The sequence below is a fragment of the Carcharodon carcharias genome, chromosome 12 (genome assembly GCF_017639515.1).
Source record: "Carcharodon carcharias isolate sCarCar2 chromosome 12, sCarCar2.pri, whole genome shotgun sequence".
In the NCBI taxonomy this organism is placed as follows: domain Eukaryota; kingdom Metazoa; phylum Chordata; class Chondrichthyes; order Lamniformes; family Lamnidae; genus Carcharodon; species Carcharodon carcharias.
In genome coordinates this window covers 43,737,875-43,764,596 of record NC_054478.1, presented here as the reverse complement: position 1 = coordinate 43,764,596, position 26,722 = coordinate 43,737,875, and the positions used below count along the sequence as shown (strand labels likewise).

At 42.5% G+C, this 26,722-nt stretch overlaps 1 protein-coding gene across 1 annotated transcript in view; it reads right to left on the bottom strand.

Moving 5' to 3' along the window:
• Nucleotides 1–26,722, bottom strand: part of LOC121284946 (low-density lipoprotein receptor-related protein 1-like) — a 1,922,347-nt gene that overhangs the window by 917,826 nt on the left and 977,799 nt on the right. The window lies entirely within an intron of this gene.

Here is a 26,722-nt window from a genome sequence, read left to right as displayed (position 1 = left end):
TTACTTGTCACTTATCGACCCAAGCCTTAATGTTGTCCAGGTCTTGCTGCATATGGACATGGACTGCTTCAGCATCTGAGGAATCACAAATGGCATTGAATGTCGTGCAGACATCACTTCTGACCTTATGATGGATGGAAGGTCATTGATAAAGCTGAAAATGGTTGGGCCTAGGATACTACCCTGAGGAACTCCTGCAGTGAGGTCCTGGGACTGAGATGGCTGACCTCTAACAACCACAACCATTTTCCTCTGTGTTAGGTATGACTCCAACCAATGGAGAATTTCCCCCCGATTCATATTGACTCAGTTTTGCTAGGGCTCCTTCATGCCACACGGTTAAATGCTGCCTTCATGTCAAGGGCAGTCACTCTCACCTCACCTCTTGAGTTCAGCTCTTTTTACCATGTTTGGGCTAAGGCTCTATTGAAGTCAGTAGCTGAGTGACCTTAGCTGAACCCAAACTGATCTTCAGTGAGCAGGTTATTGCTAAGTAAATGCTGCTTGATAGTACTGTCGACAACCCCTTCCATCACTTTGCTGGTAATCAAGAGTAGACTGATGGGGCGGTAATTGGCCAGGTTGGATTTGTCCTGCTTCTTATGGACAGGACATACCTGGGCAGTTTTCCACATTGCTGGGTAAATGCCTGTGTTGTAGCTGTAATGGAACAGCTTGGCTAGGAGCATGGCTAGTTCTGGAGCACAAGTCTTCAGTACTATTGCCAGAATGCTGTCAGCACCCATTGCTTTTGCAGTATCTAGTGCCTTCAGACATTTATTGATATCATGAAGAGTGAATTGAATTGGCTGAAGACTGGCATCTGTGATGCAAGGGACCTCCGGAGGAGGCCGTGATAGCTTATCCACTTGGTACTTCTGGCTGAAGTTAGTTGCAAATGCTGCAACCTTATCTTTTGCACTGATGTGCTGGGCTCCCCCACCATTGAGAATGGGGGTATATGTGGTGCCTCCTCCTTCCCTAGTTGGTTGTTCAATTGTCCACCACCATTCCCAACTGGATGTGGCAGAACTGCAGAGCTCAGAGCTGCTCCATTGGTTGTGGGATTGTAACATCAACTCTGTTTACTGCATGTAGCCTCTGCTGTTTAGCATGCAGGTAGTCCTGTGTTGTAGCTTCACCAAGTTGTGACCTCATCTTTAGGTATGCCTGGTGCTGCTCTTGGCATGCCCTCCTACACCCCTCATTGAACCAGGGTTGATTCCCTGGCTTGATGCTAATGGTAGAGTGGGAGATATGCCAGGCCATGAGGTACAGATTGCGAATCTGCACTGCATTCTCAAAATCCCAAACATCTAGCCTTTGGCCCTCTGTTCACTACAACATTTCTGAAGCTATCAATATGCTCAACTGGAACCTCACCTCCACCTTTGTTACCCCAGTCCCCAACAAAAACATGACTCACTTTCACCCAGACCATTGCCAGCCCGCATCTCTGTTCCATTAAACCCAAGGGATGCTGACTTGAAAGGATATAGCAAACAACTGGTTTAGCCATCCAGTGTCAGATCTGTCTAGACCATACATAACACAATTGGGTCCTGTTCTCATCCACTAAAAGTGCTCACTATCCCAGGATCATTGTAAAGATAACCTGGGCTTCTTTTCTCCTCTTAAACCCTCTCCCCTGTTTTCTCTACCTCATTTCCAACAATAAGTGCAAGAAGCTCATGGACCTTTTTTTGTCACTAAGGTTAAAAACATTTGATGAACTGCCTCGCCATGACCCTCCCTTCCAGCTGTCAACTTCCTCTTGGCCTAGCTGTTTCTTCCACCTTCTCCGCTATCTTCTCTCATGCTCTCCCTGAGCTCATCTTGAGCCTGAGTCTCACCGTCTGCTTCCTTGACCCTATTCCCACTAAACTGTTGACCACCCAACTTGCCCTTCTGGTTCCCATGTTAACCGATATAATGAGCCATTCTCCCTTTTCAGGTGTTGTCTCTCTCTCTCTCTGTTTCTCTTTTAAATCAGACATCATAACTCCTCTCCTCAAAAAAACCTTGACCATACTTCCAAACTACCATCTCATTTTTCACCTTGCTTTTCTCTCCAAAGTCCTTGCAAATGTGGTCACCTCCCAAGTGTGTGCTTATCATTCCCAGGACTACTGGAACTGTTTGAATCCCAAAAATCATGTTTCTGCCTGTACCACAATACTGAGATGATTCTTATCAAAATCACTGCGGATATCCTCTGTGACTATGACAAAGGCAAACTATTACTCCTCATCTTTCGCAACCTTTCTGTCACCTTTAACACAGTTGACTACACCATTCTCCTCCACTCGTCTCCCCTATCATCCAGCTGGGTGGTACTGGTCTCACCTGGTTCCATGCTTATCTATTTAAACATAGCCAGAGTATCACTTGCAATGGCTTCTCTTCTTGCTCCTACACAATTAACTTTGGCGTCCCCAAGGATCAATCATTGGGCCCCTCCATCTAGCTGTTGCTCCCCAGCAACATCATCCAAAAATAAGGCAATGGTTTTCACATGTACACTGATGACACCCAGCTCTACCTCATCACTACCTCTCTTGACTCTTCCACTGTTACTAAGTTATCAGACTGCTTATCCGACACCCAGTGCGGGATGAGCAGAAATTTCTTCCAACTAAAAATTGGGAAAACTGAAGTCATTGTTTTAGTCCCTGCCACAAGCTTCATTTCCTAGCTTTCAACTCCATACCTCTTGCTGGCAACAGTTTGCGATTAAGCCAATCTGTTCACAAACATGGTTTCATTTTTTACCTGAAATGAGCTTCCAGTTACATATTTATGCTATCACTAAGGCCTATTTCCACATCCATAACATCACTGATCTGCCCCATCTCAGCTCAGCTGCTGATTAAACCCTCATTGAAGCCTTTGTTACCTCTAGACTCAACTATTCTAATGGACTCCTGGTTTACTCCAAAATTCTAACCTCTGTAAACTTGAATTATTCAAAACTTTGCTGCCTTGTCTTAACTCACAGCAATGACTGCTCTCCTATCACCTCGGTGCTTGCTGACTTACAATGGCTCCTTGTCAAGCAACACCTTGATTTTAAAATTATCATTCTTGTTTTCCAATCCCTCCATGGCACCACCTCTGTAACTTCCTCCAGCTCCACCACCCTCTGAGGCATCTGTGCTCATCTAATTCTGGCCTCTTGTGCATCCCTGATTTTAATTGCTACACCATTGCTACCTGTGTCTTCAGTTGTCTTGGCCCTAAGCTGTAAAATTCCATCCTTGCACCTCTCCATGTCTCTTTCTCCCTTTCCTCCTTAAAAACTGCTTCTTTGACTGAGTTTTTGGCCTTCTGACCTATCTCTTTATGTGGCTCGGTGTCATATTTTGTTTTGTAATGCTCCTGTAAATTGACTTGGGATGTTTTGTTACATTGAAGGCGTTGTATTAATATGCTTTGCTTCTTGATGAATAGTCTTTTTATATACATTTAGAATAGCAAATCTTATCCTACTTATTTTAACTAAACCATTTAAAAAATATATTTGCTATATTTTATTTTTATTTATATTTTATTTAATGTTGACAATGCTTGTTAAATACAAGGGAGTAAATTTCCAGCTCCACCCCTCCTGCTCCACTCTGAATGGTGTTGTGGTGGCTAGCCAGCAGAAAATTCCAGCGAGTCATCCAATGGTCTTGACAGAGGGCTGTTGGTTCATCCTTCAAATCAAAGATGGCCATATCCATCATTCGGAGGGGTTTGGTAGGGTTGCAGTGGGTATGTAGGTACTGTTAAGGCTGATCTATGGCCTGAAGGTCCTGCTGCAAATAGGACAGGACACCACAGGTGATTGAGTTTGGAATGAACTGCTAGCTCGAGATTTCCTCTCCTTGTGTTTTCTCTCTGCCTCTAATGTACACTTGGCTTCAAAAGAGGCTGCATCCTTTTTGGCACACTAGGTGCAATGATCCTGAATGAGCTTCCTGCAGGAATCAGGGTCAATATCCAAACTCTTAAGCAAAACCTTTGGAATGTTTCCTTTGACTCCAGACTTGAGATCTCCATAGAAGATGCGCTTTGGTAAGCAAGTACCATGCATTCTGGCTACAATACCAACTCAATTCAGGTGTGATTTTCTCAATATGATATTTGGCATGCCAGCTCAGGTGAGCACTTCAGTGTCTGGTATTTTGTCCTGCTATCTGATCCTCAGAAGTTCTCGAAGGAAGTTCAAATGGAAGTGGTTGAGGTTTTTGGCATGACACTGGTACAGTACCCCCACCCCACCCTCATCCCCTTACCACCCAATTTTTCTGGGTACTACCACACAGTTTCTGCCAGGTACAAGACCTCACAATTGCTCCAAACTAAATGAGTCAAATTCAAAAAAGTTTTTAAAAAATTTTATGATTTAAATGTTTTGCTCAGCTTAAAACATGTTAAACTATTTAAACTTTTGCAATAGAGATTCGAATATGTCAAATAGTGTTAATTACCAGAGACCTTTTTACATGTGTGTGTGCACATATATGATATAGCTGCCTTTCCTGTCATGTTCCAAAGAAAATAATCCTGTGTGCCCTATTCAGACAAAATGCTAATTATGTGAGGCTGTCCAAAAGTATTTAGCACCTTTTATGAAGGAGTTAAAGTTCCTAGCTGATAAACTTATTGTACGACCCATTTTATCTTCACTGCACTAAACATTCAGTCATTTCAACAGAATATATTAAAATTGTTCTGCAGCTCCAAATTCAGATTATAAATTGCACTCTTATAAATAAAACTGCCATACAAAGATTGTCAGGAATAGTTTAAATCAAGGTATGCTTAAATAGACTGCACTTTAATAGCAAAACCTTGTACACATGACAAAGCTTGCTCTTCACTGTAAACTCTTCACAGGTTTTTCTTTCAGAAGGAAAAAGAAAATCTAAACACAAAAATGTCAAACACACCGATAAAACATAAAAGAAAATTTCTAGGAAGCTAAATTGTGATGAAATTAAAATTTTATCCTTAAGGAGTGGAAGATTACATGGGGCAGGATTTTGAGGTCATCTGGTGGGTGGGCCTGGGAATGGCCAGGACACAGTCTGCCACTTGCGATTGGCCCCTGACCACCATTTCACACTGGCCGGCCAATTTGGGCCTGCCTATCGTCAAAAGCGGCCCGTCACTTGTCGGGAATAGCCGAGTGGGAGCGGGTGCCTGTGCACTGCAGGTCCAATGGTGACCTGGCAGCCGGTTTAAAAATGACCCAGGCAGTCCCTGGGAGGCAGCCACGGAAGAACGTCTCCTCTGAATCTTCAATATTCAAGTTATGGAGTCGAGTGTGGCTGGCGGCATAAGGTGGGAGGGCAGGTCGGGTGGGCAACTGACCCTGCTTTTCAGGTGAGTGCCTTGCCATCCTCCTGGAGGAGATAGTTGCCAAGAGGGACACCCTTGTCTCCAGAGGTGGAAGGGGAGGCCACCACACCTCACCAAGAGGGAATGGGAGGAGGCGGCAGTGCTGGTGAGCAACCATGATGTAGTGCAGTGCACATGGGTCCAGTGCCGGAAGTGGTTCAATGACCTGCTGTGTTCAGGAAGGGTGTGTACCGTATTGGCAAGGGTGAGTGTGCAGAAGTGTTAAGGTGTGGCCGTCCTCCTGTGGACCTTGGGTGCTAGACTCTGAGCGCCAACTGCCAATGATGCCGAGCTGGCCAAGTGGGTGGGCCCTGGCTGCTTGGACTGAGTGCCTTGCTCGAGGGCCCCGACTCGGATGTGACCTGCGAGGTTTTCCTCGGCTGGGGTTGGCCAGGCTGCAATGGCGCTGCAGGTAGAGAGTGGATTAATCGATGCTCCTCTGTTCTTTCAAGAGAAGAAGAGCCAAAACCAAGCAGAGAGGTCACGTACAGGTGGAGGCCCACCCAACCAGCTGCTGCTCAGCAGGTTCGAGCAGGACGCCCTTGAGCTTGAGAGCCAGCACATACCCCATGCAACTGGGTGTGGAGAGGCGGGGGTGCCAGACGAAGGTAAGAGCGCAGTGCACAGAGGTGAGAGTTTCATATTGTGCAATGTTTCTAGTGTAGTCCCTTCATTGATGGGAACCTCAAACCTGGAGTCCCCATTGACCATTGGAAGGCGATGGCAGATTGATGCAGATCTCCATTATCTCACCAGGGTGCCTGGCATGCACAGTGACAGTGTGGTGCATTTATGACATGTCCTTGTTCTCCCTTTTAGATTCTCCGGCACTCACTCGCTTTCTGGCCCCCAAAGGGCCACCCCTGATGCTGGAGGACCACCGGGCTTCACTTACACCTGCATCACACCCGCTCTCTGAAACAGGCACCAGCGCAGATACCAGCACCTCGCTAGGCATTAGATTGGCAGCTAGAATGTCGGTGCACAATGAGGGCACTTCACACTCGCTTGAGGTGCAGGTGGAGGCAGAGAGTGCCCAGGGCACCGGCAGTCGGAGGACTGCTGGAGACCAGGATGGTGCTCAGTTGAAGGAAGACGGTGAGCATCTGGAGTTGTCCTTTAGGCAGCAGTTGCTGAATGTCCAGCGAGATATGCAGGAGAATCTGGTGGAGATCCATGAGGGTCTGCATGCCATGGTCTCTGTTGTAGAGGAGTCCATGAGAAATGTGAGCGTCTATCGCTCCGTTTTCTGCGGCCCCTTCCTCCTTGGACTTCCTACCAGCCCTGCGCCCCTTGTGCGTGCGCCTCCTCCCACTGTTCGTTCCCCTGGAAGCTGCACTGGGACACCAGGCCTCCTCTCCCTTCTGCCCCTCTCTTCCTCAGAGGAGGAGGTGCTACCAGTAGAGATCACAATGCCCATTACCAGGGTAACAGAAGGCTGTCTGATACCTGGAAGGGTCCACACGGTCTGAATCCTCCGGGGGCCTTGGAGACACCAATCAGTCCTGAAATGAAGCCTGGAAATGCTAAGAATGAAGCTCAGAATAGAGATGAAGCTGTCAAGTACCAATAAGTCACCAGCAGCAAACTATGTACCAAACTCCCCACTACTGATACTGGCAATGCTACTCACACCTATTATCCCACCTACGGATGTGATTTTTGAAAATGTCAGCTGGCCGCCTGTCCATTTTGCCCGATTTCATGCTCATCACATGGGCAATGAAACATCGGAGTCCATTGGCTTTTTAATGGCCTTGAGCGGCCTCTTAATTAATGGCGGGTGTGGCTGCAGCACCCGCTCATGCCCACTGACCAAAATATTGCAAAGGTGCGATGATGTGGAAATGCTCACCCAATGTCATCACGCGCTATTTTACCCCTGATTGGGTTGGGTGATGTAAAATTCTGCCCATGGTTAAATGATGGAGAATTAAAAAAAAAAACATTTTTTAAACAGAAGTTGAAAGAAAAAAATACAAGGTAAGGGGAAATAGCAACTGGAAATTGGAAGGAATGAGCCAAGTTTGAGAAGGGATTGGAGAATGATTGTCTTTATATTTAAGTACGAAATAAATTTCTAATATATTAAACAATGATCATCTATTTTGCTTGCCTATGTCAGTTTAATTAAGAAACTTAAGTAGCATTCTTTCTTGTTCTTATTTGTAATCTTTAAAGGTTAGAATGCAACATTATCATTTCCAATGCAATCAACCAAACAAAAACACTTTTCTGATAACCTTTCATGTGTTATTTGCGTGAATAAATATGCATCAACTGCTGAGTGCTGACATTTGTGGGTGAATAATTGTATGGTTAATTCAAGGGTAAATATGTTGTTCTGGTCCATAAACACATCATTACTGCAAATAAGACGTGTGAACTGTAGGTAATTGGTATCATTTATCCAAATATGTTCAGCCAAGATGTGCACATTTGTTATAACTTTTTTTTATACATTCAGGACTATTAACTGAATTTATAGGGAGATCTGAATTCTCTCTTCATTTTCGCAACGTTACAATATGCCACAGAAATTTCCACTGAATAAAGAGTTAAATCAATATGTGGAAAACTTCAAGTGATATTTCAGAGAAAAAAATAAGTTCATCACATGATTAAGATCTAGTGATGGATTTAACGTTCAGTTCAACTGCATTTAACAGGTTCAACACTCTGTCTCACCTATATATTACCTAACCTATCCAAATTTAATGATAATAGCCCTACATTTTCACAACATTAGTTATGTTGCTAATACACCAGTTTAAAAAATGTCAACCAATCAACTTTAGAGGAAGCTATACGCAAAGACATTTGCAAATCACCTGGTGCAAATCCTGGCCTATGTCATGTTTAGAAGCAAATCATTTCAAGGCCCCTTGCCCCACCGCAACAGGGCTATAAAATTCCGGCCTAAGAAAAACTCAATACTTCTGATCTTATTTTGGCTGTCCTGAGTACAACTGCACACAAGCTTCAGTTCCTTTTCCATTTCTCCTTCGTTTCAAAGGATCATGTTCATTCCTTATCACTTTTTATCATTCCTATCTATAGATCCCCCTATGCCATGGGTCCTAATATGGGAGATGAGGACTCTGAGGAAGAGGTGGAGGTAGACATGAGCCCATTCTTCCCAATGATGAAAGGTGTAAAGGTTCTGGAGGAGGAGTGGACAAGATTACAGAGCCAATGTGTTGACCTTAACCTGTCCGCTGCTGTCCCAACCCAACTCCCTCTCAATTTTTTTTTTTACTGGTGGCCCTTGCTACCTCTTTCCCAGCAACAGCTCAGGAAGTTGCAACAAGAGGTATTTAGAAGGAGAGCCACCAGCTGATTCATCAAGCATGATGGAACCAATGATCCAAGACGTAGACCAGCTTGTGTCCTTTTCCTAGTGCAAGCTGAGGAGAAGGCTGTCAATAGCTTCAGAGTTGTGTGACATAGTCTTATGGACACACACCTCAAAAGAAAGATGATGTATTGTTGCAGTTGATCACTGTATAAACATCAGCTGTGGTATCAGATTTTGAATAGCTTTTGAAGCTATTAGAGATAATTTGTCAAAGTAGGTATCCACCTGATGCCCTGAAGATTTACTGTGGTGTAAACCTGTGTAGGGTGCATTCAGGATCTTTCTTAGCTTTTGAGACATGTTTTGAGGGACTCCACCAGATCTTTCCAGTTGGTAAAATCTGCTCTTTAAATCCTCTTCACCACATACCTTGTTACAGCAAGAGCCTCATTGTATATGTCTTTCTGACTGGGTTCTCAGTTGCCACAGTGGAGTCATGAGCCATTGCAGTAGGGACTAGGTCTTGTCTTCCAGGATCCCTCCATTTACATGGTCATCCACAAGTAAGATTAAATGCATCTTGACATCTGACTGCATGATGTGCTTGACCTTCTGTCATGCATCACAGAAAATCTGTACATTGAATAAATGAAATATTTTCCTGCTCACCTAATGGAAAATCTTGTTCTGTTTGTGCCTTCAGTCCCATTTGTATACTATCTGTAACACCCCTGAAATTTGTAGAACTCCCTAGGCTCTCTCCTCTGCTGTTTGGATGTATATTAAATGTTATAAATTGAGGAACACATCTGATCAGTTAAATGTGACTTGGTTAATGTTACCCAGATCCCTTGTGGTAAATTGGAAGAATGCAAAGCAAAAAAAAAACAGGGCTGTGCTTACTTTCCTAGCCAATGTCAGAGGAGTTCTGCCAGTGGAGTGAGGTTGCAGATCTTCACACAGAAGACAGCACAGGTATGTAATGGCAATCTTGGAGAATAGCACATCCGAGAGATGACTGAAGGACCTGTGCAGCCTACAAACAAACTGTAGAGGATAGTGCCTGGTGGACTGCTGGCTTATGTCAAGCTACTTCCTTTTCACTTCTCACATAGAGGAAGGCACTGGTGTAGTGGTAATATCACTGGACTAGTAATCCAGCAGCCCAAGATAATGCCCTGGGGGCACAGATTCAAATCCCACCATGGGATTAAAAAAAAAAGCTAGCCTCAGTAATGATAAACTATCATTGATTGTCAAGAAAACACTATCTGGTTCACCGGGGCCCTTCAGAGAATGAAATCTGCTGTCCTTATCTGCTCTGCCTACATGAGACTGCAGACCAACAGCAATGGTTGAGACTTAACTGTCACCAAGGGATGGGCAAGAAATGTTGACAAGTAAAATCCTTCTCCATCATAAGATTGGAACAGCATAACAACTACTTGCATTGAGATAATGCCTTTAACTTAGGAGCTGTGTCATCAACTAAATAGAAGACATTAGAACAAGTGACTAAAAACCTGCTCAAAGAAGTTTTAAGGAGGGGAGAGTGAAACAGACAGAGATGTTTAGGGAGGAAATTCCAAAGTTCAGGACCAGTCACCAACAGCATAGAAAGGTATCCCCATAGCTTCTCCCCAGTTACTCTGAGCATGTGGGTTTAGAAGATTGGGGTTCCAAAAATGTAGGGGTGTGGTGAGACTCCAGCATCGTGGCAGGTAAATTTCAAGCCTCAGTGAGCAGAATGGACAGACAAATAGGTTGAGGAGATGTTCTGAGAAGCCAGAAATCCAATTCAGTGTTTGGCTCTTCAAGTTTTTCAAACTCCCCATATCTACCTCTTAGGTAGATGTCTAGCTGCTACCAGGGTAGCAGCTGTCCTGTTATATCAGATGGATGTTGTTGAGAATATAGTGTTGGTGTGCTAAATCAGGAAATTCTTGTCTATAGTATCAATGAGCAGCATACATATGCAATTTAGTGCTGCAAGATTTGGGTGGGCAGATGGTGAAATTGACTAAAATGAATGAGGAAACTTTTGTTTGGTGCTTAAATAACCCATAAGTGGCTGATTACCCTAAAGTGCAAATTTCATCAATCTTCTTTAGCACAAGTATATTGCAATAATGGCTTTAAGTGCACAAAATAGTAAAATTATTCAAGGGCAATATTTTTTCAAAATAATGCTTGAGACTTTATTGTTTCTCTATAAGGTATAAATGGTGGCACGGAAGAGAAAAGACAACATATACTGCATTAAAAATCTTTCATTGCTGCTATGGGCATTTTATTGATTCGTGTAATAATTTGTTTTTAGCCCGCCAGAATACATCAATCTTAGAATGCAACTGGCTTAAAAAAAATTAATGTTTAGCTTTTATGTTTAAATTCTCTGCAGTACCCGCTCTAATCTAATATTGTAGATTAAAAATGACCAATAAATGATTGTTAGACATTCATAATTAGTTATGAGCTATTTTATATTCTTTGTATATATTAGTGTATACTACTAGAATTTACTGAGAATATCTGATATAAATATTAAGGCTGAGGTCGATCTTTACTGCGGCTGGTTGCATTGCAGCACTGATGTATCCTACTGAATTTAAAGCAAATAGCTACATGATTATTTAGTCAATACAATGCCCAGAGCAACAAGGGCAGCTTTATAACATTTATTTTTTTAACTACAGTCTTCCTTTCTGATGACCTCTGCTATTATCTTAAATAGATGACAAGTCTGAGAGAAGGGTGTTAGAAAGATTTATATTTGCACAGGACCTCATCATGACTTTCTGAAGCATTCCACTGCACTTAGGATATAGTGCATTTCTTTGAAGAAGGGTGATTGTTGGGATGTTGATGAATACAACAACCAATTTGTGCAAAGTCAGACCCCATAAACAACAATTGGATGAATGACCAATTATTCTGATGAAAGGTTATTGACCTGAAACATTAATTCTTGTTTCTTTCTCCACGGATCCTGTCTAACCTACTGTGTATTTCCAGCATTTTCTGATTTTATTTCAGATTTCCAGCATCCACCGTAGCTTGCTTTTACTTTTGGACCATTTATTCTATTTTTTTTTGATTATTTTAGTTGAGAAAGGCACACTGACCAGGCAAATGGGAAGACATTTATTTGGCTGTTCTTTAATGGCACCATCAAATGAAAAACACAAGCAAACAAATTTGGCCTCAACTGAATGTTTTATTTAAAGGAAAGCACTTCTGGCAGTTCAGAACTCTCTTGGTGCCACATTGGATCTCCAGCCTTGTATATGTACTCAAATCCTGGGGTGAAAATTGAACCACAATTTTTTGACTCAAAGGCAAGAGTCCAATTATGTTGACATAACTGAAGCTGATGAAATTAACAAAGATCAGTTTATCAAATGAACAGAAATCAGTCTTCCAACCATGGCTAATCTCAGTAGCATCTCATTACAAAATTACAATCCCGTATAATTGGTTGTGAGTATCTAATAATAGAATTGCTAGAATTAATGATAGCGATTAAACAAAGAATGGGATGATATAATTGTAATGCATACACCGTTAAAGTACAATTATTACGAATTTCAGTGCAAGAAGTAATCAAACAAGATAATATCCTTAATGAAAAAGCTATTATTTTTTTGAAAATCATTTGCATTATTTTGTTTGGGAGGAAGAAAATGAAAAGTCAAATGACTTAGTTTCAATATAGCACTCAATATAGTTTCAATATAGTGCATAAAACAATGAAAAAAAAGCCAAATTCTTGAAGAAAATAAACTCTTCTGCACAGATCATTAAAGTCTCAAGCTGTTAATACCTTAGGGCTTTCAGCTAATTTATCAGGAGCCTTTTTTTTAAGTGGACATAAACTTGTGACATTCATCTGCACAATATGCAATACTGCAAAAGTATGTTCAAGTCAAAGGCCAAAAAAAATAGTGCTTATGAATCTACTTTAAGTAGGACACAATAGGCCAGAAATTGGCCTACTTCAATTTTCAGGCAGGAGGATCATGACTTTGATATGTTTGTGTGGTTCCCTTGGAGGTGGGCAACACATCATGCAGTCACCTCATTACTTTGATTGTAGTGTGTGACGAAGCAGCTACCACACTGTGTTCTGCCTCTGTGCTATAAGGGTGCTGAGCAGCATTGTGCTAATAGCACATAAAGCAGCCAGCCTGGTCTTCTTAAAGGAAACCTGTTCCTTTTAAAGGAAAGCTGTAGCAAATAATGTTGCTACAAGTTAAAACATGGAAAATAGAGCACAAAGGCAGTGAGAGGGTTGGTCTCAGGGTGCCAGCTGCAACCCAGGAGGCCATAGTGGTGGAGGTAGGCAGGAGGAGAGACACCATAGTTCTGCTCTTAAGGACCATCCTCAGAAGAGTGATAGCAAATGAAAGCACGAAGGTCAATTTACTGTGCCTCGACCCAAGAACTTGACAGCAGTGCCAAAAGAAGTCTAATGACTTCACATAGTTGGTCAAGGTCAATGCACATACCTTCCCATGATAACTCCTACTGAACACATAATCAATCTCTGATGCTGCTCAATGCAACACACATCTATCATTCACCCAGCAGCAGTCCCTGGCACTTAGAAGTCAAGACTAACATCCAGATACTCCACCTCATTCTCATACGCCTAAAAATATTGCCAGTCTCACACACAATTCCCACTGCCTCCAATTACCTCCAGATATTCAGCTGCTGTGGTCTCATCACCAAATCACAGTGCAACGCAATCAATAATACTACGCTCACTTCTTTATGGACAAAGTGGCACACAATAGAAGAGCAAAACCAATGGGGGACAAGAACACCTGCATCTCCTAAGCATGATGGAGGAGATGGCTTTCTGCATCATGGGACCAGTTGCAAAAGAGCGTGGGTTATCAGCATCATTGAAAATATTGAGGATGATCGTATGTCCCTGTCTTATGCCCCTTCTCAACTCCCAGCTCACCCTCATTCTGCTATTTGGCATGATGAACAAGCTGCTGATGGTGTGACCATGGACCTCTTGCTTCCTACCCAACAACCTTCTGTTTTTGATTGGGGGAGATGGTGGTTTAGTGGTAATGACACTGGACTAGTGATTCAGAAGCTCAGGATAATGCTCTGGGTCACGGGTTCAAATTCCAGCACAGCAGCTGGTAGAATTTAAATTCAATTAATAAATCTGGAACTGAAAGCTAGTCACAATAATGGTGACCATGAAACTATCATTGATTGTTAGTAAAAACCCAACTGCCCTTTAGGGAAGGAAATCTGCCATCTGCAATGTAAGTTCTGCCTACATGTGACTCCAAACCCACAGCAATGTGGTGGACTCTTAACTCTGAAATGGCCACTCAGTTCACAGGCAAGTTAGGGATGGGTGACAAATGCTGACTTTGCCAGTGACACCCACATCTCTTGAAAGAATAAAGAAAAACAAATGCTGCCCTGTCCAGCCATAGCAAATACTGAGGGAAAAAAGAAAGAACAACAGCACAGTACTGAAGAAGAGGCCCAGTTAATTAGCTGACACGTGCAGACACAGTTCAGATATCGGCACTTTGAAGGCTAGCATGGAGTTGAGATCAGCACACAATGAATCATCGGGCATAAGTGGGCTGCAGCCAGGCCAGGGGGAAAGACTGGTCTGTTTACCAGCTCTCCGGAGAGTGAGGTCGCAGTTGAGTTCTACTGCGGACGATCCAGATAAGAATGTCAATAGGGGGGCCTACAGGGGAGCACGGGTGGGCATGCACACCAAGATGCTAGATGCCTTGCCTGGCTTGCCAGACAGACTCCTGCCACCATCAGGAAGAAAGAAGGAATTGGCAGAGGACATCACACGGCTGTCCACCCAATACCTCTGCTCTATTTCCCTGTCATATTGCAGTCCCAGAGGCATTGCAATTGTAGCCTCATACTTACTGCAGCCTTTGAGCAGACAGGTCACCAAATTCTCTGGCCTGATAGTGTAGCAACACAGCCTGTTAAAACCAGGAACACACCACAGCACCCCCAAAGATACTCCAGAGAACTTCCAGAGACTTTGCAACAGCAGAGATTATTTAAAATGACTTTACCTGCAAGCTGGGTTCTTGGCCCCTTAAGTAATAAGCATGCTGGACACCCCTTGCCGACGTAGGTTTGTTCTTTGGTGAGTTGTCCAATGGAACTAGGTGGTGCAAATTTGGAAGTTGGGCTATTACATCAGCCAGTAGGGCTGAGTGACATCATGATAATGCCACCTCTCATGTTCCTGGTGCATGCGGGGTGCATGCAAATGCCCTGCTGACATGGGGTGCCACATTGGTCATGCCAGAAATGGTTAGAGGTGCAACCCGCCCCATTAAATGGCGGTTCAGTTTCAGTTAAATGGCCATCTCCAGGAGAACTCCAGATCCGTATTTTTTCACTCGGTGAAAAGTGTCAGTGCAGTTTTTTGCCATTTACTGTGTGTGGGGAATATAGTAGTTAATCAAGTTAGAACTTTACTAGAAATAAGATTTCCATGAGATCTATTAATGAAAAACTGCATTTGTATTTTGTCATATCATTGCGGGTGATGTTTTTACTCTGTCTTGTCTTTTTGTATACAATTCAATGAAGAGAATTAAGGGAAAAATTCTGCCCATAATATCTTTCTATTATAAATGCCATTGAAACATGCCACTGATTTCTTTGATGAAACTCTGTTTTATTATCAACAAAACAATTCAGTTCATATTATATTTCTACATCAAATCTGAGCCTGGTGAATGAAACATTTACAGAAAATGCAGGAAAAAACATGTAAGTTCAAGCTCATCAGGACAAATAAAGCTTCCATTTGTGGTAAGAATTGTTTACATAAACTGCCTGAGCAGCGGAGACTGAAAATAGTAAAATGCTGAATTTTCATACGCAATAAGTTTCTCAAATGTCCTGCAGGATATGACTGGAAATTTGCATAAAGTGGATTTAAAACTGATACTTCAGGAAGACTTCAAAGACTGACAACTATTTACATTAATCCAGCAGACAGGATGGCAAAGGCAAAAATATTGAGAATATTCAAAATGCAGCTGCATGTTCTGATGACAAAGTTAAGGCATAAGAAGAATAAGATTTGATGGGACATACTGTGATTGTGGCATATAAGTCGACCTTGGAAGCTTCAAAAAAGTCCTGCCAAAAATGGAGGTCAACTTATACACCAAGTATAAATGGGAACTGCCAGCGTTGGTGCAGTTGTCATTTTGAAATGAGAATAGAAAAGCAGGTAATTCAAATTAAATCAATACATGATGTTTATTTAATGAAATACCTCTACAAGGATAGTTTGAATCATAATTGTTATGAATGTGAGGTTTTATAAGATAATTATATTTTGGACTGTCTCTTTAATTCAAGATAAAATGGTGTAGTAAAAAGGGTCATGTGATCTACGATTTCTGCCCCACAACAAGTATGTGTGGCTTGGTTACCATGGGGACAAGGGGGTCCAAGTTGATTCTTAATGGGAGCAAGGCACAACATGTTCACAACTGAAAACAAAAGCAGGAGCAGCAACTGTGGACAGACTTCCAGTCTCTGAGTTTCTGAACAGAAAGGGAAAGAGAGAAAGATCTCACAGAGGTTGAAGACTGCAGTTGGTGTTGTCAGCAGAGGGGAGATAGCTCCGTGTCCTCTGCAAGCTACCAAGCAGAAAGCGGCAGGTATGACAGTCTCTGGTCAAAAAGACAGATCCTGTGCCACTCTCAAGACTGTGGAAAATTTACCCTGGCAAGGCCAGGAGGAGAAATCACAAGACTGGGAACTTAATTTTGGGCATTGCTTTATGTTTGAAAATTACCATAGGCTTTAATTTTGTTCCGTGCAGATTAGTACCGCCATGAACCTTGTCTTCTCTTGTCATGTGATTTTCACTGGAACTATTTTCAAACCTTTCCAGCCCATTGTTTGGTCTTAAGGTAGTCTCTGAGTGGTCTTGGTCTTCTGACACAACACTAGACATTATCATTCCATAAAGCAGCTAAACAACTATCTGTTGCTCTGAAATATTTGCTGGATTCAGGGAGGAATGGTCCCGGAATTGCACTAAGTGCAAAAGCAGGTGTGTAAAACAATGTTTTACTCGCCGGCCACAATGGCGGGCTTTCACGCCATATAGTCACCTTCCCGCCTCATTATTTATGCAGTCACAGAAAACATGCAGTTTCATGGGCAGGCTTCCTCTGATTTGCACGTCACACCGTCACCTCGCCACTTCCTCACTCCGGTTGCCATATTTGAACTGCAGCTGCACATACAGCTCTCAATGCTTGCAGCCCAAGACTGCTTCCCAGAAGACTTGGCCCCGAAAGGCCAGAAGATTGCAGCCCACTGTTTTTCTGATACATCCCTGGAACACCTTTTGGACGTAATTGTGATGTCCTCTATCCTCATCATGGCCGCAGAGGCCAACCAGTGTCACCATTCTGGCTTGGGAGGCGGTGGCAGTGGTGGTCATTGCCAACACTGCGCAGAAGAGGTTGGTCATCCAGTGCAGAAAGAGGATGAATGATCTCATCTGTGCTGCCACAGTAAGGCAACCATCTCATCACTCTAAACTCACACATTCACAAGCCCATCACACATTCACTGGCATTTCACTCACTGCCAGCTCAAGGGACATCACCACTCACTCTCTCACACACATCCTCACATCTCGATCTGGCCTCATTTCCTCTGGAAACTGCCTTCTTTGCCCTTACTCTTTTGAGGCCACTTCATAGATCAACATGTGTCTTAACACACACCCTGAGATACCCTCCTCCCCCAGTACTGCCTTAGCCCTGCAGCCTCTACCCTTGCCTGAGGCCAATTCTCCCACTTCCCCAACCAAGCCCTAGCCGTGCAGCCATTGAAAAGCCACCCCCCGCCTTGCGGCTGGTCTGGTAAGTAGAGACCTGCTCGTGAGCCCCCCTAAGACGAAATGGTTCTGTCTGAGAAGCCTGGCGCTGGTGACCACGAGTGTTGCCTGCAGCAAGGTAGGCAAACAAATCTCAAAGTCCCAAGTGAGGTGCAGCTCATCAGGTGCACGTCGCTCATGTCCAGTTGTGAAATGCATCGTGATCCAACTTGGGGGAATGATTCTGGTAGGCAGGCAAATGCATTAAAACTATGTTACAGATGTTGGATGGCGGGAAACGTGGCCCGCCATTGATGGGCGCAGTGGACAATTGCAGTCTTGTTTCACGATGGCGTGAAACCAACTTTTTGCCTTCCTGCCATTATTGTCTGCTCATGCCACCAAGCATGCCCACCGACAATGGGAGCGGACAATTCCACCCTCAGTGTTTGATTTTGTCATGAAACTATAATATTTTTCATAATGTTATTGTAGGTTTATGGGTGTGTGTGGATGGTTCTGTCTGTGTGACTGATTTAATTGAATTAGAATAGATGGCCTGCAAGGTTGAAATTATCAAAAGAATTAGGTGTAAAAGTAGAGTTTCGAAATGGAGGTGAACAAGCAAGGATGAGGGTTCCACCGATAAGGTGTGAATGAAATCTGCATTTTTAGATAAATGAAAGGGCTGTTTGATTTTTAAACGGATGGCAGAATGTTTATGACTTAACAAGATAAATAGGGCAAAGTTATGTATATTTTTCCCAAAAGGAAAAAGGCCATACTGACAACATTAAATATTTTTATATTATGGGAAAAGGAAATTTCTGAAGGCATGTAGAACAATGGGATTTTACACATTAAAGAGAGAGAAACATATATGATGGATGCAAGGTTATGAACGGGGTGGCTGTATAACATCTTGAAAGGTACATCATGTAAAGCAGCCTTGGGGAAAAGCCTCTAGCCATTTTTGCAGAAGTCTGCTGTGTCCAGTAACTAAAGATATATTAAAAGCTATTGGAATATCACTGGTGAGTAGATGCTGTGGTAACCTTGCTGGATTGCTTATTTAAATTTAAAATCTATTTTGGACTGTTGTGGTGTGTAGTTGGGAGTCAGGTTAATTAGGATTTTTGGGATTTGTTATATTATCAATAACTATAATCTTATGTCTTTGTTTGAATTCTTTTCTTTTGTTGATAAATGTTTTATTTTAATTTTAAAATCTCTAAAGTTGTTAATGGACTCACTTCTTCTGAATTCAGTGCACAAATCTTCTCATAATAAATACAAATTGCAAAATTGTTGTGATAGCTTGGTCAAGTTTCTCTTGTGAATTTGGTCCACCTGGCACATATCATCTGCCACACTGTAACACCACTTAAGTGCATATATATGCATTACATTTCTGGTGACAATGTAAACATTCTGATGATTTTTGAGGACCCATTGCGATATAAGCTTCACAAAATCACCCCAGTGGTTGGTCCCTGTTCTCATGGCACATTTGGTCTTGGGCATCTTCTTCAGGGTGGACTCCTTCTTCTTCCATTCTTGCACCAGTTTTTCACTAACATCGAATTCCCTCGCTGCAGCCTAGTTATTTGACTAGTTAGCAAATGTTACGACTTGTAGCTTAAAACCAGCTTCATACTTCATTCCTTTTGTAGGAGTACCTATTTCTGTTTGCCAGTTGCCATGTATAGTCAACTCTGTGTGGGCATGTCTTAAACTCCAGCACATTTTCTTGGCACCAAGGCCTGTATTGCCTGCTTGATCCATGCATTGACTTATAAGGTGAGTATAACCTTAAACATGTATTTCTGAGCTGAAAAATTGAGGCCGACTCCTAATAGCCCTAAACATCGATTTGATGCAGAAAAATGGGGGCATCTTATACACCAGGTTGACTTATATGTCATGATCAGTGGTATGTCCCTGATTTTTCTTACGAACATATGGAGCAAGTTTGACAAAAAATGTATTACAAAACACCGTTATCTTGCTAACAGTATGAGGTACTTTCTTTTTACCATAGTGCACACAGATCTCCATAGATATATTTATTTAACCTGTTTATTGATTACACGATTCTGTTTAAGGGTATAATTTAAGAAGTGTGATTGTGGTTAGTTGGATTTTTTTAAAATTCCAGTATCTCTATATCTTTATTTTATTTAACTTGTATTTACTTATTTTACTTCTAATACTGGATTGGATGAAACCACCTGATATCTGAGTGAAATTGTTTTGCTCCAAGCTGATCTAAATGTAGAAAAAGGTCAGATACTTTTCTGCCATTTTGATTATGTCAGAGTGGCCTTTTCCAATTCCTTTTAATCATTCTTTCCTAGTCCTTTCTCTGTTGCTTATTGGTATTTATTTACAGGACGATCTCTTATTGTTTGTGTCATTGCCTGTCCAATTATTAAAATCCCACCAGCACTTTGCACTAACTCTGGGGAAAGCAAAATTTTTTTTCACCCTAATATACGCATAAAATCTATATGTTATTGTATTTCTTGCGTAGGCACAGGCTTCCTGTTTACAAACTTTCATTCCTTCTGTTACAAATTTTGGTCATGTTTTTCTGTCAGTATTCACTAGCGTAACCTGCCACGCTAACAGTTTCCAATTGACTTTAACATGTCAACTGTCACAATGTGCTTTAATGGTCTGGCCACTTGGTGTCACTATCAACCAAACCTCAGAAGTCTCCTTTCCAATTCTAATCCCCCTCCTGTAGATATTCTAAAAGCCATCGGCAATGCCACCAGCAGTTTTCCGGTAACCATATAACTTTAAAGAACAAATTTGGAAAAAATGGCATCCAAGCACTTTCTTACAAGCACATCAGCAACAAAGGATAATTCATAAGCCTACTTTACTATCCCAGATATGTTGGTTTTTAATGCTTTCAGTTATTAAAAACAAACAAACTATTTGGTGACATGGAAACTACATTCATTTAAGTTTACAAATCCATCAAATTTTAATTGACTGAGATTTGAGAATAAATTGTTTGATCATCAAGTTGCCTTTTTAAATTTCAAAGCAAGGTCACCCATATAATTTCGACACAGCTTCATGATTTTCAATTCCTTATTTAATTTGGCACTCAAATATGCCAAGAGGCTTGATGAGTAATTTTTACCACTGTGGGAGTCGTGTTAGTCTGAAGTTCTGCTTCAACTCCTTTCAATTTGAATAGCTATAACTCCTCAAATAACACAAAGAGCTCAGTGTTATAATTTTAGTCTTTTCCACTCTGCCATATTTTAGATTATTCACAAATGCTGAACCAATTCTCCTTGGCTTTCAGAGTATTTGATTAGACTTGATAATCCCAAATGAGAATGGGGCAGGTAGTAGCTAAAATGACAGTCACACTGGGGGATGGTTCACAATCTGATCTTGACTTCTTCTTGCCCGACACAAACTTACTTACCCTTTTATTAACCAGGAAACTTGTTTTGTGGCGGAGGGGCAGCCTGCTGGTGGCAGGCGGAGAACTTTAGACTCAAAATTTGTGGCTTGATGATGTCATCAGTATGTCAATACAATTTTAACTAAATCATCAGCAAACCTGCCAAATAACACTTGCAGGACATCAATGTAGGTGTCACATATGGTATAGGGTGCTTTCAGCAATTGATCATCATATTGGTTGCAGTTTTGAGAATCAAATTGTTTCAAAAGTTTAGCCATTACAGAATAACAATGAATCACAAAGGCATTTGCAGGTTTTACTCAGGATACAAAAATAAAACTAGTTATTTGACGGCAATTAACTTATATGGTTTTGAAGGATTGTACCTGTCGTTTTTATTCCTCCTGCTAACTCACCTTGTCATATCAATTTCACCAAATGTCACTGCATAAAAATTATGGTTCTGCTCAGCTGCTGTTGAAGGCGATGGTGCGAGAATCTGTCTGATGAGTCACACTGTTGTGGCTGCTGTGCAAATTTTACTTTACATTCTGGCAAGTGCTGCTGCTGTAATTACTCATGTCTGGCCACATGCTAAGGTCTTGGTACAAACCTGCAGCAGTAGGACTTTCCATAAGGAGACAAGAACATAAGAAATAGGAACAGGAGTAGGCCCGACAGGGATACAGTGGCGTAGTGCTAATGTCACTGGACTAGTAATCCCAAGACCCAGGCTAATACTGTGGGGACATGGATTCAAATCCCACCACAACAGCTGGCATGAATTTAGTAATTCATTTAATAAAACTGAAATATAAAGTTAGCCTCAGCAATGGTGACAGAGAGCAGGATCTTCTGCTCTCTCTGATGGTGAGCTTGGAGTTGGGAAGGGAATTTAAGGAGGTGGGATGGTGATGTACCTGAATCCTCCCACCTCCACCAGAATTAAGTTATGGATGGAAAGGCCCGCTTCCTATTGAGGTCAATTAATGACCACTTAAAGGCCTCATTTTGCTGCCACTGCTATTAGTTCAGTTGTAGGCAAGGCCTGGCCTTCTTGGCATGTGACGTGCATGGCAGCTAAAACTGTACTGCCACCTTGTCACTTCCTGGGGTGGTGTCCCTCAATCAAAGGCGCTCAGTGTTTGATTGAGGAACTGAAAATTGGGAAGGGGGTGTGTGGACTTGCTGAGAGCCATTGGCCTGTCCTTGCTGCTGACCCCCCTGCACCCCTCTCCCCACCCCGCATACTCTCACCCACTCCCACCACCGCCCTCACATGACTTATCTGTGGCCTGTGTTGGGTTTCTCCAACATGAAAGGAAACCCAATACTGTCTTTTCAAAATTTTATCCTTATTGCCATTTTTCTTTTAAATGAACTTTTCTGCTGAACAATTAAGATGGCTGCTACAAGTCATCTGATCACAGGGGCGGCCCTTTGTTTGGGAGCTATCCCTAGGATTTTCAAAGACAAAATAATTATTTTCTCAGTTTTTGTAATGCGTAGAGAGCTACTAACAGATTCATATCACACCTAGGAATGTTCAGACCAGTTTCAAAGGAAACTACAGGGATGTTATTTACATCTGATAAGTTCACCTTGATAGTGGAGTCAGTGGGTCTCTCTAAACAATGGCATCCGAAACATCAGACACTAAATATGGATGGTGCCTTTTTCAAAATCTAATGACTGGAACATTATCAGTCCTGAAATCAAAAGCAATCCCAGACGATGGATAAACATCCCTTTTTGAAGTCATGGTGGAGAAGGATGTTACATGACCCAAACCTCTGGCTTGCATCTGTGGGCTTCGCAGGCAGTCTGCTGTATTAATATCATACTGGTGAGGCAAGAAGCAGGCTCCTCCAGGCTCAACAACAACTTGTCCATCTAGCCTTGTTCTGCTGGAAGATTTTATACCATCATCTACAGGACTGACTCAATTCCTGTGTATCTACTTCAACTTGAGGGATCAGCACCAACTGAAAAGTGAATTCTACAACTCCCCAGCGAAACTCAAATGCCTATGTGAAATAATTCCTCGTGGGACTCTGACTTTGGACTCTGGAACTCACGTGAACTCATATTCATTTTTCTGTCGTTCTTGCACTGTAAAACTCTTTTTCTCTATCGAACCCTGCCACCCTCCACGTCCCCGCCACCTTTTACTATGAGTGCGTGTATGTGCGTGTGTGCGCGCAGAGTGGGATGTTGCTAACGCTCCTTTCTCTGGGTTTTGAATGTGTAAAATAAACTAACCTTTCTGAGTTAATCCTAACTTGAGTTTGCTGTGGATTATTAGTAAAATTGGGTCACAAAAACTGAGGGGTTGGGAATAAAACAGCACCACCGATTCTTTAAACACTAATTTAAGACAGCTTCTGCTTACAGAGGGGTGGTAAGAGGAAAACTCTTTTTCCTGTGGCCCTGGGACTCCAGTGTCTGCCCTTCTGGTCGCAGCCACGGCCGCCCCAGTGGTGCTGTTGAGCACAAGTGCTGCCGGCCAAATTCTCGGTAGGTTAGCCTTCTGCCTCTGCTGTCTTGATTCCAGGGGAAGGCCTGCCACTGGCCTTGCCACTGCCTGATTGACTTGTGGTTTGGTGGTCCTTCCCAAAAAGTAGTGCAGGCCTCTTGCCAGCTCCCCAGCCTCTTGCCAGCTCTGGTTCACTAATGTCTTTTAGTGAAGAAAGTCATTCAACTGTATTCTTCTCTGCCGATGCTGCCAGACCTGCTGAGTTTTCCAGGTATTTCTGTTTCTGTTTTTGTTTTGGATTTCCAGCATCCGCAGTTTTTTGTTTTTATATTTTTGTTTTTATCACTAATGTCCTTGCCTGGTCTGGCCTATATGTCACTGCAGACTCACAGCTGTCATTGACTCTTAACTGCCCTCTGAAATGGTGTAGCAAGCCACTCAGTTTTAAGGCAATCAGGGATAGGTAAAAGAAAATACTGGCCTTGCACATCACGTCACATTCCATGAAAGAATAAAGAAAATATGGCCTATTGAGCCTGCTCTGCCATGGAATAAATCATGGCTAAACCTATAGATCAACTCCACTCTACCACCCCCATATTCCTCAATTCCCTTAGTCCTAAAAAAAAATCTATCAATTTCTGTCTTGAATATACTCATTGAGCATCCACAACCATCTGAGGGAGAGGTTTCCAAAGCTTCAAACCCTCTGAGTAAAGAAATTTCTCCTCATCTCAGTCCTAATTGACTAGCCCCTTATCCTAAGATAATGGCCCCTAGCCTGTCAAGCCCACTAAGAATTTTATTCATTTCACTGAGATCACTCTTATTCTTCTAAACACCAGAGAATATAGGCTAATTCTACTCAATCTCTCCTTACAGGACAGCGCTCTCATCCTAGGAATCTAGTAATCATTCATTGAACTCCCTCCAAGTATATCCTTCTTTTGGCAAGAGGATCAGCACTGAACACAATATTCCAGGTCTGGTCTTGCCAAAGCTCTATATAATTGCAACAAAACCTCCTTACATACTAATCCCTCTGTCCCATAAATCAAGAGACAAATTCTTGAAAAACTTAGAAAATTTATTATGAAAGTCACGAGTTGCTGTTTTTTCAAACATAAACCAATATAGGTTGAAGGTGGATTTATAAACCTCATTAGTGATTTATTTAATCAATAACAGGTCACACAAGATCTTTACAGAGAACTGTATTAATGCACTTGAAAATGTGTTATAAAACAAAGTTTTAAAAAGCTCCACTTGCCATTCTCCTTGAAGGGTCTGACCTCGCACCACAGTAAAATGATTTCAGAAAGAGCTAATTCAGCCGATTATGACTGTGCTTCTTTCTTAGAGCTACCCAATTAGTCACACTCCTCCACTCTCTCCCCAATGTCCAGTAAATATTTTCCCTTCAGTTATTTATGCGATTCCCCTATTGCACCTGCTTCCACCCACCCTATCAATCAGTGAAGTGCATTCCAGATCATGATCAGAATTCAAGATGGAAAAATTAATAGATGAATCTGTTGATAGGGTTAGATGAAATAAGGTGGGATGAAGCTCATGTGGAACATAATGTCATGGACAGGAGTGTAGGGGGGTGGGGGAGGGAGGTAATTTAAACAGCACTAATTTCTCCTCTTACCTCCCATCCATAAAAGGAAAGGTGTTTTTGATTTGAGTCCCTCTTAAGAAGCGGTAGTGTATTTCCCACCCCCATGGTTTTCGTGCAATCCAATTTTCTATTAATAACCTCACATCAAACTCGGGATTGGGTGAATTAAAAGAGTGAGTTTATTTGCACACCCACAAAACATGGAAAGAGGGTCGCAACATTGCCTCTACGCACAAACAGTAAAAGAGAGGGTAGGAGAAAAGAAAGATTTACAGTGCAGCGACCACAGAGAAAAGAAATATTGGGCAGAATTTTCTCAGAATTGCACTATGTGCAGTAGCCGGCGGGTAAAATGGAGTCCTACCCACCAAAGAAAATGGAGGGTTTTCAAGCTGTATCATCCCGAGCCCACCTCATTATCTATTTATTCATTACGAGGAAACACGCCGTTTCCACGGCGGGTGGGCTCTCATTTGCCTGCTCGTCCTCACCCCATTGTTGCATCACATTGGCCGCTACCTTTAAAAGGCAGCCACCCGCAAAGTGCTCCTCACCACCGTTGCCCAGGAAACATGGCCAGCAATTGAAAAAAGATGCTTCAACGACGGGTCCCTCGAGGGATTGCTGGATGCTGTGGAGGCCACCGGGATGTGCTGTGCTCCCAGAGATAAAAGCAAAAAACTGCGGATGCTGGAAATCCAAAACAAAAAACAGAAATACCTGGAAAAACTCAGCAGGTCTGGCAGCATTGGCGGAGAAGAGCAAAGTTGACGTTTCGAGTCCTCATGACCCTTCAACAGAACTAAGTAGAAATAGGAAAGGGGTGAAATATAAGCTGGTTTAAGGTGGAGGGGGGGAAGAAGGGGGGTGGGGGGGTTGTTGGGACAAGCAAGCAGTGATAGGAGGAGATAACCAAAAGATATCACAGACAAAAGAACAAAGAGGTGTTGAAGGTGGTGATATTATCTAAAAGAATGTGCTAATTAAGATTGGATGGCAGGACAAGCAAGGTAGCTCTAGTGGGGGTGGGGTGAAATAAACCATGGGTGGAATACATTTAAAAATAATAGAAATAGGTGGGAAAAGAAAAAATCTATATAAATTATTGGAAAAAACAAAGGGGAGGGGGAAGAAACAGAAAGGGGGTGGGGATGGAGGAGGGAGTTCAAGATCTAAAGTTGTTGAATTCAATATTCAGTCCGGAAGGCTGTAAAGTGCCTAGTCGGAAGATGAGGTGCTGTTCCTCCAGTTTGCGTTGAGCTTCACTGGAAAAATGCAGCAAGCCAAGGACAGACATGTGGGCAAGAGAGCAGGGTGGAGTGTTAAAATGGCAAGCAACAGGGACAATATGGTGGGGTTCCAAGAGCCTTGTGGAATGGCCTTTTAATTATATGCTGGTGAGTTACAATTAACTCCCCGCTGACTGATGGGAGGAAACGCAGCTCACCATTGGCGGGCTGAGCGGACTATTGCGACCTGCCTTCCCGCCGTCATGAAGCAGGTTGCGCCATATTTTCTGCGCATGCCACCTATCACACCCGCTGCCAGCAGGCTCAGAAAATTCCGCCCATTGTTTCACGTGTGTTCTGGAGTCCAGATTCAAAGTCCAATGAGGTATTCCTTCAGTG